The sequence below is a fragment of the Oncorhynchus mykiss genome, chromosome 18 (assembly GCF_013265735.2).
Source record: "Oncorhynchus mykiss isolate Arlee chromosome 18, USDA_OmykA_1.1, whole genome shotgun sequence".
In the NCBI taxonomy this organism is placed as follows: domain Eukaryota; kingdom Metazoa; phylum Chordata; class Actinopteri; order Salmoniformes; family Salmonidae; genus Oncorhynchus; species Oncorhynchus mykiss.
The window spans coordinates 62,490,774-62,506,978 of record NC_048582.1 but is presented as its reverse complement, the minus strand read 5'-3'; the positions used below and the strand labels follow the sequence as shown (position 1 = coordinate 62,506,978).

Genomic DNA, 16,205 nt, shown 5'->3' with positions numbered 1-16,205 from the left:
TACTTATGATACCAACATTTTAGAATACCGTAGTACCATTTCATATGATACTACCATATGAAAACAATACTACTCTACCGATCCTAAAGAACCCGCTGGTGCCCGTTATAAAATGTTTAGAATGTCAGTTCAAAAAAATGTAAGCAATAGCAACTATTCTATTGTATGACCGGTCCAATAATGCCCACGTGTGGCAGCTGTAATCAGCCAGCTGCATCCCCTTTCAGCCATCACTCACCTGCTTCTCCTGTTCATCTATTCCTCCAGCCTTAGACCGCTGTGCAACTCGGTAGCCCAGACTACACTATATAAAACATCTATTTCTCAGGATCTCGTCAACAGTACTTCCGTGCATTCACATTTTAATTGATAAAATGCAATTGTGTTCGTTGTCAGCTTATGCCTGCCCATACCATAACCCCACCGTCCCCATTGGGCACTCTGTTCAAAACATTAACATCAGCAAAACGCTCGGCCACACAACGCCATACACGTGGTCTACCGCTCCAAAGCCGGTTGCATGTACTGCCAAATTCTCTTAAACAGCTTATAGTAGAGAAATAAACATTCAATTCTCTGGCAACAACTCTGGTGGACATTCCTGCAGTCAACATGCCAATTGCACACTCCCTCAAAACTTGAGACATCTGTGGCATTGTGTTGTGTGACAAAACTGCACATTTTAGAGTGGCCTTTTATTGTCCCCCAGCACAAGGTGCACCTGTGTAAGGAGCCTGTTTAATCAGCTTCTTGATATGCCACACCTGTCAGGTGGATGGATTATCTTGGCAAAGGAGAAATGCTCACTAACAGGGAGGTAAACAGATTTGTGCACAGAATGAGAGAAATATGCTTTTTGTGCATACGAAACATTTCTGGGATCTTTTATTTCAGCTCATGAAACAAGGGACCAACACTTTACATGTTGCGTTTATAATTTTTTCAGTATAGGATGATAACTATAATAGACTTAAGGTGGAGAATGAAGACACTTTGCTAACAGGACAGGAGCAGTGTGTATCTGACCTCTACATTAGAACCAGGGCTATTATTAAACCTCAGTAGCATCATGCTGAATGCATGTGACCTGATGTTGATTTAGAACTACGACAATGTGTCCGCGTGGCCGGAGTCAGGTCTGCTCTCCATCAGCAGTCACTGTGACATCAACAAGTAAACACAGACAAAAAAAAAACTATTTTAGCCTGATTTACAGCGCATTCGGAAAGTATTCAGACCCCTTCCCTTTTTCCACATTTTGTTACATTACATTGGATATTATATGCCCTAATATCCAATGTCTCCCACAACAACAAGTTAAGCAAAAAATAATCTAACTATAGGCCTAGGATTAGGGATACCATTTCTAAACTCACTGTCCATTTACAATTAAAATAATTAGACCTTGTCAGAAGCATACAACCAAAGATAAGATAAGATAGCCTAAAACGAAACGTATCATTGTTTTTATAGAGACTTTCTTCGCCCATTTAAGAGGATTTCTCATGCCTCCACATCGAGCAGTCAGACAGAAAGGTTTAATCAGCTGTTTTAAGCTGCAATGAGGAACACAAAGTGCTGGAGGGACAAGTTGTGTGAGGGTGCAGTCCAGTGACTTCTGGGCTTGTGGAAGAACACTTCCACTTTAGTAGCTGAAGCTCCGACAGTAACCTTTCTGTCATGTGTCGTTGAGGCTTTATTCAGGGGTGGTGACGCAACATAGAAAGTCTGCAACAAATCAAGAACAAGGGTCTGTGGTTGCCTGGCTCGTGCCATCTCTTTTCAGCGGTGCCGCCTGCTGAGTCAGCAGGAGTGTTTAGAAATCAATAGCATTAATGGGAAGTAAAGGTTTCACTTCATGACGGTCGAGCTGAAACCAGACCGGACCGGCACACCCCGCATCACTACAGTTCCAGGTCAGGAGAGTGTGTGAGAGGGTGTTTATGGGTTTATGTGTATGTATGTGTGTATATGTACTGTGTGTATGTGTGTAGATGTATGTGTGTAGATGTATGTCTGTATATGTATATATGTGTATCTATATTTATATATATGTGTGTATATATGTGTGTATATGTCTGTGTGTATATATGTACTGTATGTATATGTCTGTGTGTATATATGTACTGTATGTATATGTCTGTGTGTGTATGTGTGTATATGTACTGTATGTATGTGTGTGTATGTGTACATATATATATGTATGTGTGTCTATGTCTGTGTGTATATATATATATATATATATAATTATATACTGTATGTATATATGTGTTTGTGTATATATATATATATATATATATATATATATATATATATATATATATATATATATATATATATATATATATATATATATATATATATATATATGTACTGTATGTATATGTGTGTGTATGTGTATGTGTATATGGGTGTGTATGTGTATGTGTATATGGGTGGCTGTGTGTGTATGTGTATGTGTATATGGGTGTGTGGGTGTGTATATATGTGTGTATATGTACTGTGTGTGTGTATATATGGGTGTGTGGGTGTGTATATGTACAGTGTGTGTATGTGTACATGGGTGGCTGTGTGTGTATATGTACTGTATGTATGTGTATGTGTATATGGGTGTGTGGGTGTGTATATGTACAGTATGTGTATGTGTACATGGGTGGCTGTGTGTGTATATGTACTGTATGTGTGTGTATGTGTATATGGGTGTGTGTGTGTCTATCTACATGGTCTAGATCTGGTATCTAACCTGAATAGTCTAAAAACGAATGAGCTATAAAAAAAAACACCCAGACTCACCAAAAAGGCCTTAAAAGCTTCATACAGTAACCTCTGCAGACGACTGCCTGCAACAGCAGTGGTTCCTAAGACGGCGTACTCCTAGTCCTCTTGGAAAAGAAGAGGAGTGGTCTTCTTGGCACCTGCGAAAGACAAACAAAGCATTGTGGTTAGGTTAGCACAATTTTCTGGAAAGCAAAGAAGTACCCAGTGCATCGCCACCCTCGAGGCACTTGGGTAATCAGCAGAAGAGAAAACCTACCGCAGGCTCTCTCTACCCTTCTGTTTTGCATCTCAGTCCAAAACAGCAAAGGGCGATTTACATCTGATTTCAATGTCCTCCACACAACACACTACTTCCCTGACATGAACCTGAACATTGCAGTAAATATAGACTCACACGATGCAAGTACATAGAGCAGATGTCAAGTACTTGTTAGAATAATGCCAAACAACAAGACATCCACAATCATCCATGTCATTTTGTTGTTCTCTCCTTGCCTTGAAGTTTAGTGATACATATGCTCTATAGACTAGATAGTCGATTCTATAATGATAGATATTCTATAATGATAGTCTATTCTATAAAGATATTCTATAATGATAGATATTCTATAATGATAGATATTCTATAACGATAGATATTCTATAAAGATATTCTATAACGATAGATATTCTATAACGATAGATATTCTATGATGATAAAGATGCAAGGTGCCCCTACCTGTTAGTTTTATCTGTATGCTCAGAATGAACTGTGATGCAACTAGGCTATTATGGGGGGAAGGTATTCTCAAGTATGCGATGGGTAACTTTTCAGGTAAAGAGCTGAGCTGACCGTGGGCTGTTTGGTTTGTTTACCCAGCGCAAACACACTCAGAGTGAGGTATGTGACATTGTCGCCGAGGGTATCAAAAGCTAGACCTCTCAATTAGCACACTATATTCCACCACTACTCCTACACTCTTTCCGATTGCAATGCTGTAAATTAGAATACTACAGGTGTATCATTTGTACTGTACTATGCTGAAGAGTAAAAGCTAGAGGTACAAATGTATTTTGAAAAACTGGTCAACAAACAAACTTGGTTGCTTTTACTGTATAATTAACTGGCCGATTTGACAGAATGAAATATGCTATTTAAGAATGTGCTTTGAATATAAATTGCGTCATAATCACCTTACACATGCATATTGCTAATTTGGAGACTAGTGTTGATTGCAATTTCACAATAGTACAGGATTGAGCGTGGGCTGTTACTTTTTTAGCCATGTCTGCTGCGATCGTAGTAGGTACAAAATGACGCTAGGCAACAAAACAAATGTAATGCTTTTTTTAAATGAATGCCATGACAAGACATGGCAAAAAATCTTGTAAATGTATATTTTATATTAGTAATGCATAACAATGTTATTCTGTGAAAACAAACGCAAAACATATAGGCTACTTTTTACAGGCGCACGCGCACCTGTAAAGTAACGTTATCTACAGTAGTTGAACGGGATGACACGGTAGAAAATAGTAGCTGGCTCTCGTGGAATATATTGTAGAGTGCTTTTGAAATAATTAACTGTATAATGTAAATGGTTATATGAACCTTTTTATTGTATTATATGAAAAGGTTAACGTGACCATTTGTAATTGACAACTGGCCAATTAACGTAATGCCACCGTCCGTCTACTCTGGCCACGGTCAAACGCATCCATCGTAGACAGCTGCACGAGCACTCCAAATGATTATCTAATTAAGCCCGCTGTGTATTCGACGTTATCAACACACTTGAGGTTGTCAGTTCGTTCATTCTAGTACAGTGTAAAACACATATAGAGAAACGCGTTTATTATAGTCTACCACGGAACATTTCGATGCTGCTTGTCACACAAGTATAACGTATCGCATTGCTACTGTAACCGTCGAGCGAAACCTTTTGCTGCAGCAAGTAACCTGTGATGCTTGGTAACGATAGTTGGTCAATAATAATAATAATAATGTAATCTGTTAAAACATGCATTATGCTTACCCAGTTGTCGTTATCTCTTTCCTTTGTTCGTAACTGTTGCGATAGTGTTTTTACGTCCCCTCGGAAGGTATTTTGGTGCATCGACTGGATCCTCTGGGACGTCTAGCAGTCAGTCAACCCACAGCTTTAATTTGCCTTTAAAGGAATATCTGTCGGAAATAAGTGTATAGCCAGCTTCCGCTGACGGAGGTGAGTGATTTGCATAAAGGGGAGTGGTTTTCGATTTAAACTGCGAAAAATTAAAGCCTAGTGGGCGTGTCCAGAGAACCTCCTGCATAATCTCACACAATCTCATGTTACTTGAATAGATGAACCTCTGCATTGACACTAAATACTATAACGTTGTTATTAAACAGTTATTAATTTGTTATTATCTGAAAAACGTTACCAGGTAAAGCAACAATAACAAAACACTGCATTAAAGGATGATCTATTATCCAGGCATTGAATTTCTCCTCATCCAGAGTATAGCAGTAGGCACCTCATGCATACTGTGAAGGATAAATAGTACTCTCCCCTGCAGAGGGAGGCTGTGACACCCTGATCTATTTCACCTGTCTTGTGCTTGTCTTCACCCCCATCCAGGTGTCGCCCATTTTCCCCCATTATCCCCTGGGTATTTATACCTGTGTTTTCTGTTTGTCTGTTGCCAGTTCGTCTTGTCTCGTCAAGCCTAACACCGTGTTTTCTCCCCCCGTACTCTCTCTAGTCCTTGTTTTCTAGTTCTTTGCCCATTCTGCCGACCCTGACCCTGAGCCTGCCTGCCGATCTGTACCTTTTTGACTCTACCCTGGATTCCTGACCTCTTCCTGCCCTTGACCTGTCGTTTGCCTGCACGCTGTTTTGTTAATAAACATCTGTGATTCAAACAGTCTGCATCTGGGTCTTATCCTGAGTCCTGTATGCTGGCCTGTATTTTTTCTAGTGGCACAAACATAAGGTAGGCAATTAGTTGTTACAATAGTGTGCTACTGACACAAAGGCCTAATGATGGAATTGCATTGCAAAATACTTTAATGTGTTGTCCACTGGGCTCCACTGGACTCTAAATAATTTGTATTATATATATACATATATACTGTAAATAATTTATTTACTCCTGTCTTGGGGTGAAGGACCTACCATAGTCCTACCATAGTCCAGCCATGGTCCTACCATAGTATAGTCCTACCATAGTCCTACCATAGTCCTGCCATGGTCCTACCATAGTCCTACCATAGTCCTGCCATGGTCCTACCATAGTCTTGTCGTAGTCCTACCATAGTCTTACACAGGGGGTAAGACGAGGTGGAGATGGTCTTTGTGAAATTACATTTAAATAATTATTAAGCTGAGAAATAATGAGAATCAAATGGTATGACGTAGACTTGTTGAGGCATTATACTCCAGGTGTGAAGATGAGGTGGAGGTGGATGGGGAGAAATAAAACAGTACTGGCTAGTGGCTACACCTCTGTGATGTAAGCAGTACTGGCTAGCGGCTACACCTCTGTGATGTAAGCAGAACTGGCTAGCGGCTACACCTCTGTGATGTAAGCAGTACTGGCTAGCGGCTACACCTCTGTGATGTAAGCAGTACTGGCTAGCGGCTACACCTCTGTGATGTAAGCAGTACTGGCTAGCGGCTACACCTCTGTGATGTAAGCAGTAATGGCTAGCGGCTACACCTCTGTGATGTAAGCAGTACTGGCTAGCGGCTAGACCTCTGTGATGTAAGCAGTACTGGCTAGCGGCTTGACCTCTGTGATGTAAGCAGTACTGGCTAGCGGCTAGACCTCTGTGATGTAAGCAGTACTGGCTAGCGGCTAGACCTCTGTGATGTAAGCAGTACTGGCTAGCAGCTACACCTCTGTGATGTAAGCAGTACTGGCTAGCGGCTAGACCTCTGTGATGTAAGCAGAACTGGCTAGCGGCTACACCTCTGTGATGTAAGCAGTACTTGCTAGCGGCTAGACCTCTGTGATGTAAGCAGTACTGGCTAGCGGCTAGACCTCTGTGATGTAAGCAGAACTGGCTAGCGGCTACACCTCTGTGATGTAAGCAGTACTTGCTAGCGGCTAGACCTCTGTGATGTAAGCAGTACTGGCTAGCGGCTACACCTTTGTGATGTAAGCAGTACTGGCTAGCGGCTAGACCTCTGTGATGTAAGCGGTACTGGCTAGCGGCTACACCTCTGTGATGTAAGCAGTACTGGCTAGCGGCTACACCTTTGTGATGTAAGCAGTACTGGCTAGCGGCTAGACCTCTGTGATGTAAGCGGTACTGGCTAGCGGCTACACCTTTGTGATGTAAGCAGTACTGGCTAGCGGCTAGACCTCTGTGATGTAAGCGGTACTGGCTAGCGGCTACACCTCTGTGATGTAAGCGGCTTTTCTGAGTTATAGGGATCTAGGTTGGGAACGGGAAGATAATGTTTTGTGTGGACAGGACAGGGGGGGAAACTAGAAGAAAAAACGAGTCAAAGTCACCGGGTATGAGTTTCCTGGTGTAATATACACAGAAGAATAACAAAACAGTGGGAAATCTCACAAAAGACTTCCTGCTTAACAGTAGCTAAAGCACAACATGATCACACGGTCGATCGCTGCCTGACGGAAAAGTCTGAAAGTCAGGGTTACACACATCCAAGTTGTGGGTTCATTTTTCCTCCTCCATAAGTGGTGGGAAAAACAGTGGGTTAACATTTAAAAAAATGTGTATACGAATGGTTATAACAATGACATAGTAAGTCAGAGGTTCTTCATTCTATCCAAGAGGTAAAATACTCTGCATAACGGAAGCTTCTAAAGAAAGTTCTAACCACTACACTTCTACAGTAGGTCTGTGTTTTTATTGTATACATATGTGTAAGTAACTGTTTCCACATGGTTCATTTCCTCAGTCCTCTATGTATGGTACAGTATACTGTAGTAAGGATATGATGGATGGGACAGTAGAATAAAGCTCATGGAAGGTCACTGGGAGCCAAACACCTCCTAACAGCAGTGTCTGGGACCCAGTCACACACACGCACATATGCACGCGAACACACGCGCAAGAGCACAGACACACACGCACACACACGCACAAATACAATTTGATTTGATACACACCAGTGAGTGTGAGGACAGGAAACACACACACACTCACACACACACGCGCACAAATACAATTTGATTTGATTTGAGACACACACACCAGCGAGTGTGAGGACAGGAAGACACTGTGTTCATAAACTTAACTCTGAGAGGCCACAGTGCTCCTGGGGACCCTGGTTTGACCTCCTATTGTTCCTCTCTGTCAAGTAGACGATTATCTCCCGTGTCCATGTCTCCTTAGTCACTTTCACACCCGGCGGAACAATATAGCTGCCTTTGAGAACACAAGGGCCAAACAGGACACTCTCTCTGTTCCTCTCGCTCTGTTTTTCTCTCTCTCTCTCTCTGTTTTTCTGTCTCTCTCTCTCTGGTTTTCTTTCTCTGTTCCTCTCTCTTGCTGTTTCTCTCTCTCTCTCTCTCTCTCTCTCTCTCTCTCTCTCTCTCTCTCTCTGTTTCTCGCTCTTGCTGTTTCTCTCTCTCCCTCTCGATGTTTCTCTCTCTTTCTTTGTTTCTCTATCTCAGTCTTTCTTTCTGTTTTTCTGTCTGTCTATCTTTTTTCTGTCTCTCTCACTCTTTCTCTCTCTGTCCCCCCTCTACCTTTCTCTGCTGGACTGGACTGTGCAGTTAATTCGGGTTTATAAATACAAATGATAGAAAAGCACCTTACATAAGACATGTATGTTAAGCTAATGTTGAACAAAGTGACACCAGAGCAGTGGTGTAAAGTACTTAAGTTTTTTTTTTTTTTTTTAAGTACTACTTAAGTAGCTTTTGGGGGGGTATCTGTACTTTACTATTTATATATTTTTTTCACTACATTCCTAAAGAAAATAATGTACTTGTTACTCCATACATTTTCCCTGACACCCAAAAGTACTCGTTACATTTGAATGCTTAGCAGGACAGAAAAATGGTCTAATTCACACACTTATCAAGAGAACATCCCTGGGCATCCCTACTGCCTCTGATCTGGTACACTCACTAAACACAAATGTTTTGTTTGTATACTTATGTCTGAGTTTTGGAGTCCCCCTGGCTATCTGTACATTTCTATCATGATTTTATATATATAATTTAATGATTTATACTTTTACTTTTATACTTAAGTACATTAAAATAGGTAATCGGTCAGGGACATGAATGGGTTCAATTCGGCTGTTAATTTGTAGGCCTAAGAGGCAGATGTCAGTATCAGAATAAACTTCCGCCACAGGTAAAAGACTAGTTTGTTTCAATAGCTTACAGTACATTCACTATAATCAGCTGATAGCCGATCACCTCTTTGTCCTCTTTGTGAGCAGTAGGTTAGCTGGCTCTTGTTAACAGTTGAATGAGTGTGTTTTTGTAGAAAATAAATGCAACAAAATATATTTATGTACAGTAGAGAATTATGAATGGGAAGGAATTTAAGACCAAAAATGTGTTGCAGTTCTAAAAACAAATTGAGGGGGGGGGTGTTCTTTTTTCACTTTGACCACCTGCCTGTCAGAAGGTCTGCATTGCCCTGCTCACACATTATGATTTTTTTTACCAACGGAGACACCGTTCGCAAATAAGTTAAACAAAAAAAAATCCATGCAAATTAGAAATAGTTAAAAAAATGTTAATGTACTGAGAGCTATGAGGAAACAAATGTTTGGTAATAAGAGAGAGCGGTAGAATCCCCACAGCAGTGACTGTTACTGAAGACCGCATTCCATCTGCTTGCAAAACCAGAGTTGAAGTTGGCAAGCCGTCTTGGTGTGTGGAGCTTTAAAGCCAAACTACATTTAGCAACACCCTTTTTAAAAATAGGCCACCATCAAAAATTGTAACAATTGAACAAATGCATTCCATCACATTTTCACAAGCAAATAGCAATTCATTTACTTGATACATCTGTAGTTCTTAAGTAATGACTCTGTGGCACAATTAATGTTCATACCAGCGGCCAGCATGCAGGCGCTTTCAACATGATGGCAAATTCAACACTCTTATTGGTGTGTGCCCACACCCACAGTGTCTCAGTTTCCCAGTTTCTAAAATACCCAATAAAGTCTATGGAATTCAAATCAAATCAAATACATTTTTATTTGTCACATGAGCCGAAAATACAACAGGTGTAGTAGACCTTAATGTGAAATGCTTACTTACAAGCCCTTAACCAACAATGCAGTTTTAAGAAAATATAGTTAAGAAGATATTTAGTCAAGAAAAAAACTGTAAAACATTTTTTAAAATAAAGAACACAATAAACGAGGCTATAAACAGCGGGTACTGGTACTGAGTCAGTGTGCGGAGGTACAGGTTAGTCAAGGTAATTTGTAAATGTAGGTAGGGGTGAAGTGACTATGCATAGATAATAAAGAGCGAGTAGCAGCAGTGTACAAAACAAAGGGGGGGGTCAATGCAAACAGTCTGGGTGGCCATTTAATTAATTGTTCAGCAGTCTTATGACTTGGGGGTAGAAGCTGTTAAGGAGCCTTTTGGTCCTAGACTTGGCGCTCCGGTACCGCTTGCCGTGCGTTAGCAGAGAGAACAGTCTATGACTTGGGTGACTGAAGTCTTTGACAATTTTTTGGGCCTTCCTCTGACACCTTCTAGTATATAGGTCCTGGGTGGCAGGAAGCTTGGCCCCTGTGATGTACTGGGCCGTAGACACAACCCTCTGCAGTGCCTTACGGTCGGATGCCGAGCAGTTGCCATACCATGTGTGCCCTCTTTACAACTTTCTTGGTGTGTTTGGACCATGATAGTTTGTTGGTGATGTGGACACAAGGAACTTCAAACTCTTGACCCGCTCCACTACAACCCTGTCGATGTGAATGGGGACCTGTTCCGCCCGCCTTTTCCTGTAGTCCACGATCAGCACCTTTGTCTTGCCCACGTTGAGGGAGAGGTTGTTTTCCTGGCACCACACTGCCAGGTCTCTGACCTCTTCTCTATGGGCTGTCTCATCGTTGTTGGTGATCAGGCCTACCACTCTCATCAGCACTGTCGTCAGCAACTTTAATGAGTGTTGGCCACGCAGTCATGGGTAAAGAGGGAGTACAGGAGGGGCCAAAGCACGCACCCCTGAGGGGCCCCTGTGTTGAGGATCAGCATGGCAGATGTGTTGTTGCCTACCCTTACCACCTGGGGGCGGCCCGTCACGAAGTCCAGGATCCAGTTGCAGAGGGAGGTGTTTAGTCCTAAGATGCTTAGCTTAGTGATGAGCTTTGTGGGCTGTAGTCAATGAACAGCATTCTCACTTAGGTGTTCCTTTTGTTCAGATGGAAAAGGACAGTGTGGAGTGTGATTGAGATTGTGTCATCTGTGGATCTGTCAGGACGGTACGCGAATTGGAGTGGGTCTAGGGTTTCCGGGATAATGGTGTTGATGTGAGCCATGACCAGCCTTTCAAAACACTTCATGGCTACCGGCGTGAGTGCTATGGGGCGGTAGTCACTTAGGCAGGTTACCTTTGCTTTCTTGGGCACAGGGACTATGGTGGTTTGCTTGAAACATGAAGTTATTACAGTCTTGGGCGGTTGAAAATGTCAGTAAAGACACTTGCCAGTTGGTCAGCTCTGAGTACATGTCCTGGTAATCTGTCTGGCCCCGCGGCCTTGTGAATGTGGACCTGTTTAAAGGTCTTGCTCACATCAGCTGCGGAGAGCGTGTTCACACAGTTGTCCTGAACAGCTGGTGCTTTCATGCATGCTTCAGTGTTGCTTGCCTAGAACCAAGCATAAAATTAATTTAGCTCATCTGGTAGGCTTGCGTTACTGGGAAGCTCACGGCTGGGTTTCCCTTTGTAGTCCGTAATAGTTTTTAATCCCTGCCACATCCAACGAGCATCAGAGCCGGTGTAGTAGGATTCAATCTTAGTCCTGTGTTGACGCTTTGCTTGTTTGATGGTTCATCTGTGGGCACAGCGGGATTTCTCATAAGAGTCCGGATTAGTGTCCCGTTCCTTGAAAGCAGCAGCTCTAGCATTTAGCTCGGTGCGGACGTTGCCTGTAATCCATGGCCTCTGGTTGGGATATGTACGTACGGTCACTGTGGGGACGACGTCGTTGATGCACTTATTGATGAAGCCGGTGACTGATGTGGTATACTCCTCAATGCCATTGGATGAATCCCGGAACATATTCGTTGTCATTCTGGAAGAGCCAGCCACAACCCATCTTCAATGCTCTTACTGAGGGAAGGAGGTTGTTGGCCAAGATCTCGCGATACATGGCCCCATCCATCCTCCCCCCAATACGGTGCAGTCGTCCTGTCCCCTTTGCAGAAAAGCATCCCCAAAGAATGATGTTTCCATCTCCATGCTTCATAGTTGGGATGGTGTTCTTGGGGTTGTACTCATCCTTCTTCTTCCTCCAAACACGGCGAGTGGAGTTTAGACCAAAAAGCTCTATTTTTGTCTCATCAGACCACATGACCTTCTCCCATTCCTCCTCTGGATCATCCTGATGGTCATTGGCAAACTTCAGACAGGCCTGGACATGCGTTGGCTTGAGCAGGGGGACCTTGCGTGCGCTGCAGGATTTTAATCCATGACGGCGTAGTGTGTTACTAATAGTTTTCTTTGAGACTGTGGTCCCAGCTCTCTTCAGGTCATTAACCAGGTCCTGCCGTGTAGTTCTGGGCTGATCCCTCACCTTCCTCATGATCATTGATGCCCCACGAGGTGAGATCTTGCATGGAGCCCCAGACTGAGGCTGATTGACCGTCATCTTGAACTTCTTCAATTTTCTAATAATTGCGCCAACAGTTGTTGCCTTCTCACCAAGCTGCTTGCCTATTGTCCTGTAGGCCATCCCAGCCCTGTGCAGGTCTACAATTTAGCCCTGATGTCCTTACACAGCTCTCTGGTCTTGGCCATTGTGGAGAGGTTGGAGGCTGTTTGATTGAGTGTGTTGACAGGTGTCTTTTATACAGGTAACGAGTTCAAACAGGTGCAGTTAATACAAGTAATCAGTGGAGAACAGGAGGGCTTCTTAAAGAAAAACTAACAGGTCTGTGAGAGCCGGAATTCTTACTGGTTGGTAGGTGGTCAAATACTTATGTCATGCAATAAAATGCTAATTAATTACTTAAAAATCCTACAATGTGATTTTCTGGATTTTTGTTTTAGATTCCGTCTCTCACAGTAAAAAATACAGACCTCTACGTGCTTTGTAAGTAGGAAAACCTGCAAAATCGGAAGTGTATCAAATACTTGTTCTCCCCACTGTACATGCTTTGTTTGTAAATTATATCTGTGTTGGAGCATACCCCAGGCTATCTATAAATACAAAATTGAAAAATGGTGTTGTCTGGTTTGCTTAATATAAGGAATTTGAAATTATTTATACTTTTACTTCTGATACTTAAGTATATTTTCGCAGTACACTTACTTTTGATACTTAAGTATATTTAAAACCAAATGCTTTTAGACTTTTACTTAAGTAGTATTTTACTGGGTGATTTTCACTTTTACTTGAGTCATTTTCTATTAGGGTATCTTATTCCTGATGTTCAAACCCTGGCCAGGTCTCATCAATAATTATTCAGCTTAATTTCATTTCATAACCTTTCAGATCGACACTGGACAAAAACATTCACACAACATGCAACAACTAAAACGTTTTTACTGAGTTACAGTTCATATTGAAATAATTCAATTAGGCCCTAATCTAAGGATTTCACATATCGGAATACCGAAATTCATCTGAATGTCACAGATACCTTAAAAAAAAGATAGGGGCGTGGATCATAAAACCAGTCAGTATCTGGTGTGACCACCATTTGCCTCATGCAGCGCGACACATCTCCTTCACATATAGTTGATCAGGTTGTTGATTGTGGCTTGTGGAATGTTGTCTCACACTGGCTGTGCGAAGTTGCTGGATGTTGGCGGGAACTGGAACACTGACGTACACGCTGTCGGGCATCTGCCCAGTACTGTTGAAACCTGGATTAATCTGTGAAGAGCATCCTTCTCCAGCATGTCGGTGGCCATCTAACGTCAGCATTTTCCCACTGAAGTCGGACTACAACGCCGAACTGCAGTCAGGTCAAGACCCTGGTGAGGACGATGAGCACACAGATGAGCTTCCCTGAGACGGTTTCTGACAGTTTGTGCAGAAATTCTTCTGTGGGGCAAACCCACAGTTTCATCAGCTGTCAGGGTGGCTGGTCTCAGACGATCCCGCAGGTGTCACGACTTCCGCCCGAAGTCAGTCCCTCTCCATGTTCGGACGGCGTTCGGCAATCGGCGTCGCCGGCCTTCTAGCCATCACCGATCCACCTTTCATTTTCCATTTGTTTTGTCTTGTTTTCCCATACACCTGTTTCCAATTCCATAATTACATGTTGTGTATTTAACCCTCTGTTTCCCCCATGTCCTTGTCCGGAATTGTTTATTGTAAGTCTGTGCACGTTATGTCTGGCGTGCAAAGGGGTTTTGTCCCATTGTATATATTGTTTTTGTTCACAATGATTTTTATGATTAAACTGCACTGTTGTAACAGAGTCTTTGCTCTCCTGTGCCTGACTTTTCTGCCGCCAGTACGCACTGCTCACAGAATTCCGGACCAAACTCATGGAGTCAGCAGGAGCAGGTACCCCGGGTTTAGGGGTGGAGGAGCGCGTCCGGGAGCACACAGCAATGCTCCACCATCTTGGCAGAGGTTCCTATTACAGCTGGACTTACACCTGGCAACCGTCCACCCGGCTCCTTTGGGCCGTGAGAGGGTGTCCGCCCTTGTCTCATGCTTCACCGGGAAAGCCCTGGAGTGGGCCAACTCCGTGTGGAGAGAGGGAGATGCGGCGTTAGACCAGTTTGAGGAGTTCACCCGCCGCTTCCGGGCAGTCTTCGACCACCCACCCGAGGGTAGAGTGGCGGGTGAGCGCCTCTTCCATCTGAGGCAGGAAAGTTTCGGACCCTGGCTGCCGGCGCAGGATGGAACGACAGGGCCCTGTTCGACCATTATCGCTGCAGTCTGCGTGAGGACGTCCGTCGGGAGTTGGCCTGCAGAGACACCACCCTCACGTTCGACCAGTTGGTGGACCTGTCCATCCAGCTGGATAACCTGCTGGCTACCCGCGGACGTTCAGATCGGGGTCTATTGGTTCCACCCCCCCCCGCACCCCCTCTCCAATACCCATGGAGCTGGGAGGGGCGGTGCGCAGGGAGACCGGAGGGGGTTCCAGCTCGTGCACCATCTGTGGCCACAGAGGACACACTGCCGGTCGGTGCCGGGTTGGTTCCTCTGGAATTCGAGGCAGCAGGTAGGGCGCTCTGGCGCCACCCCAGGTGAGCCAGTACCATTCTCACCCAGAGCCCTCTGTCGCACATATGTTTGTGTATGTCACTTTCCCTGAGTTTTCCCCGCATTCCCAGCACAAGGCGCTTGTCGATTCAGGCGCGGCTGGGAGTTTTATAGATAAATTGTTCGCCCAGCCCATAGTTTAGGGATCCCTATTGTTCCCGTGGCTGTGCCCTTCCCCGTTCACGCCTTAGATAGTCGACCATTAGAGCATCTGGGAGCATCTTCAACAAACTAGATCTCAGGAGCGCTTACAACCTGGTGCGTAATCGGGAGGGAGATGAGTGGCACTATGAGTACCTCGTCATGCTGTACGGGTTGATTGCGCCATCAGTCTTCCAAGCCTTTTTAGACGAGATTTTCAGGGACCTGCACGGACAGGGTGTAGTGGTGTATATTGATGACATTCTGATATACTCCACTACACGCGCCTAGCATGTGTCCCTAGTGCGCAGGGTGCTTGGTTGCCTGTTGGAGCATGACCTGTACGTCAAGGCTGAGAAATGCCTGTTCTTGCAGCAGTCAGTCTCCTTCCTAGGGTATCACATTTCCACCTCGGGTGGAGATGGAGAGTGACCGCATTTCAGCCGTGAGTAATTGGCCGACTCCCACCACAGTAAAGAAGGTGCAGTGGTTCTTAGGGTTTGACAACTACTACCTGAGGTTTATCCAGGGTTTTGGTGAGGTAGCGGCTCCCATTACCTCACTGCTGAAGGGGTACCCGGTGCGTTTGCAGTGGTCAGCTGAAGCGGACAGGGCTTTTAGTCACCTGAGGGCTCTGTTTACCTCAGCTCCTGTGCTGGCCCATCTGGATCCCTCTTTGGCGTTCATAGTGGAGGTGGACGTGTCCGAGGCTGGGATAGGAGCCGTGCTTTCTCAGCGCTAGGGTATGCCTCTGAAGCTCCGCCTGTGCCTTCTTCTCGAAGAAGCTCAGCCCAGCGGAGCGAAACTATGACGTGGGGGACCAGGAGCTCTTGGCTGTAGTCAAGGCCTTGAAGGTGTGGAAACATTGGCTTGAGGGGGCTAAACACCCTTTTCTCATCTGGACCGACCATCGCA

General features: G+C 44.1%; 1 protein-coding gene across 1 annotated transcript in view; it reads right to left on the bottom strand.

Annotated features, from left to right (window-relative positions):
• Nucleotides 1-4,948, bottom strand: part of LOC110496879 (solute carrier family 45 member 4) — a 68,860-nt gene extending 63,912 nt beyond the window's left edge. The window contains exons 1-2 of the mRNA XM_036953470.1: nt 4,794-4,948; nt 2,794-2,915 (exon numbers count right to left, since the gene is read on the bottom strand). The gene's annotated coding sequence lies outside the window, so the exon portion shown is untranslated. The remainder of the gene's footprint in view (nt 1-2,793; nt 2,916-4,793) is intronic.
• Nucleotides 4,949-16,205: the final 11,257 nt, after the last annotated feature.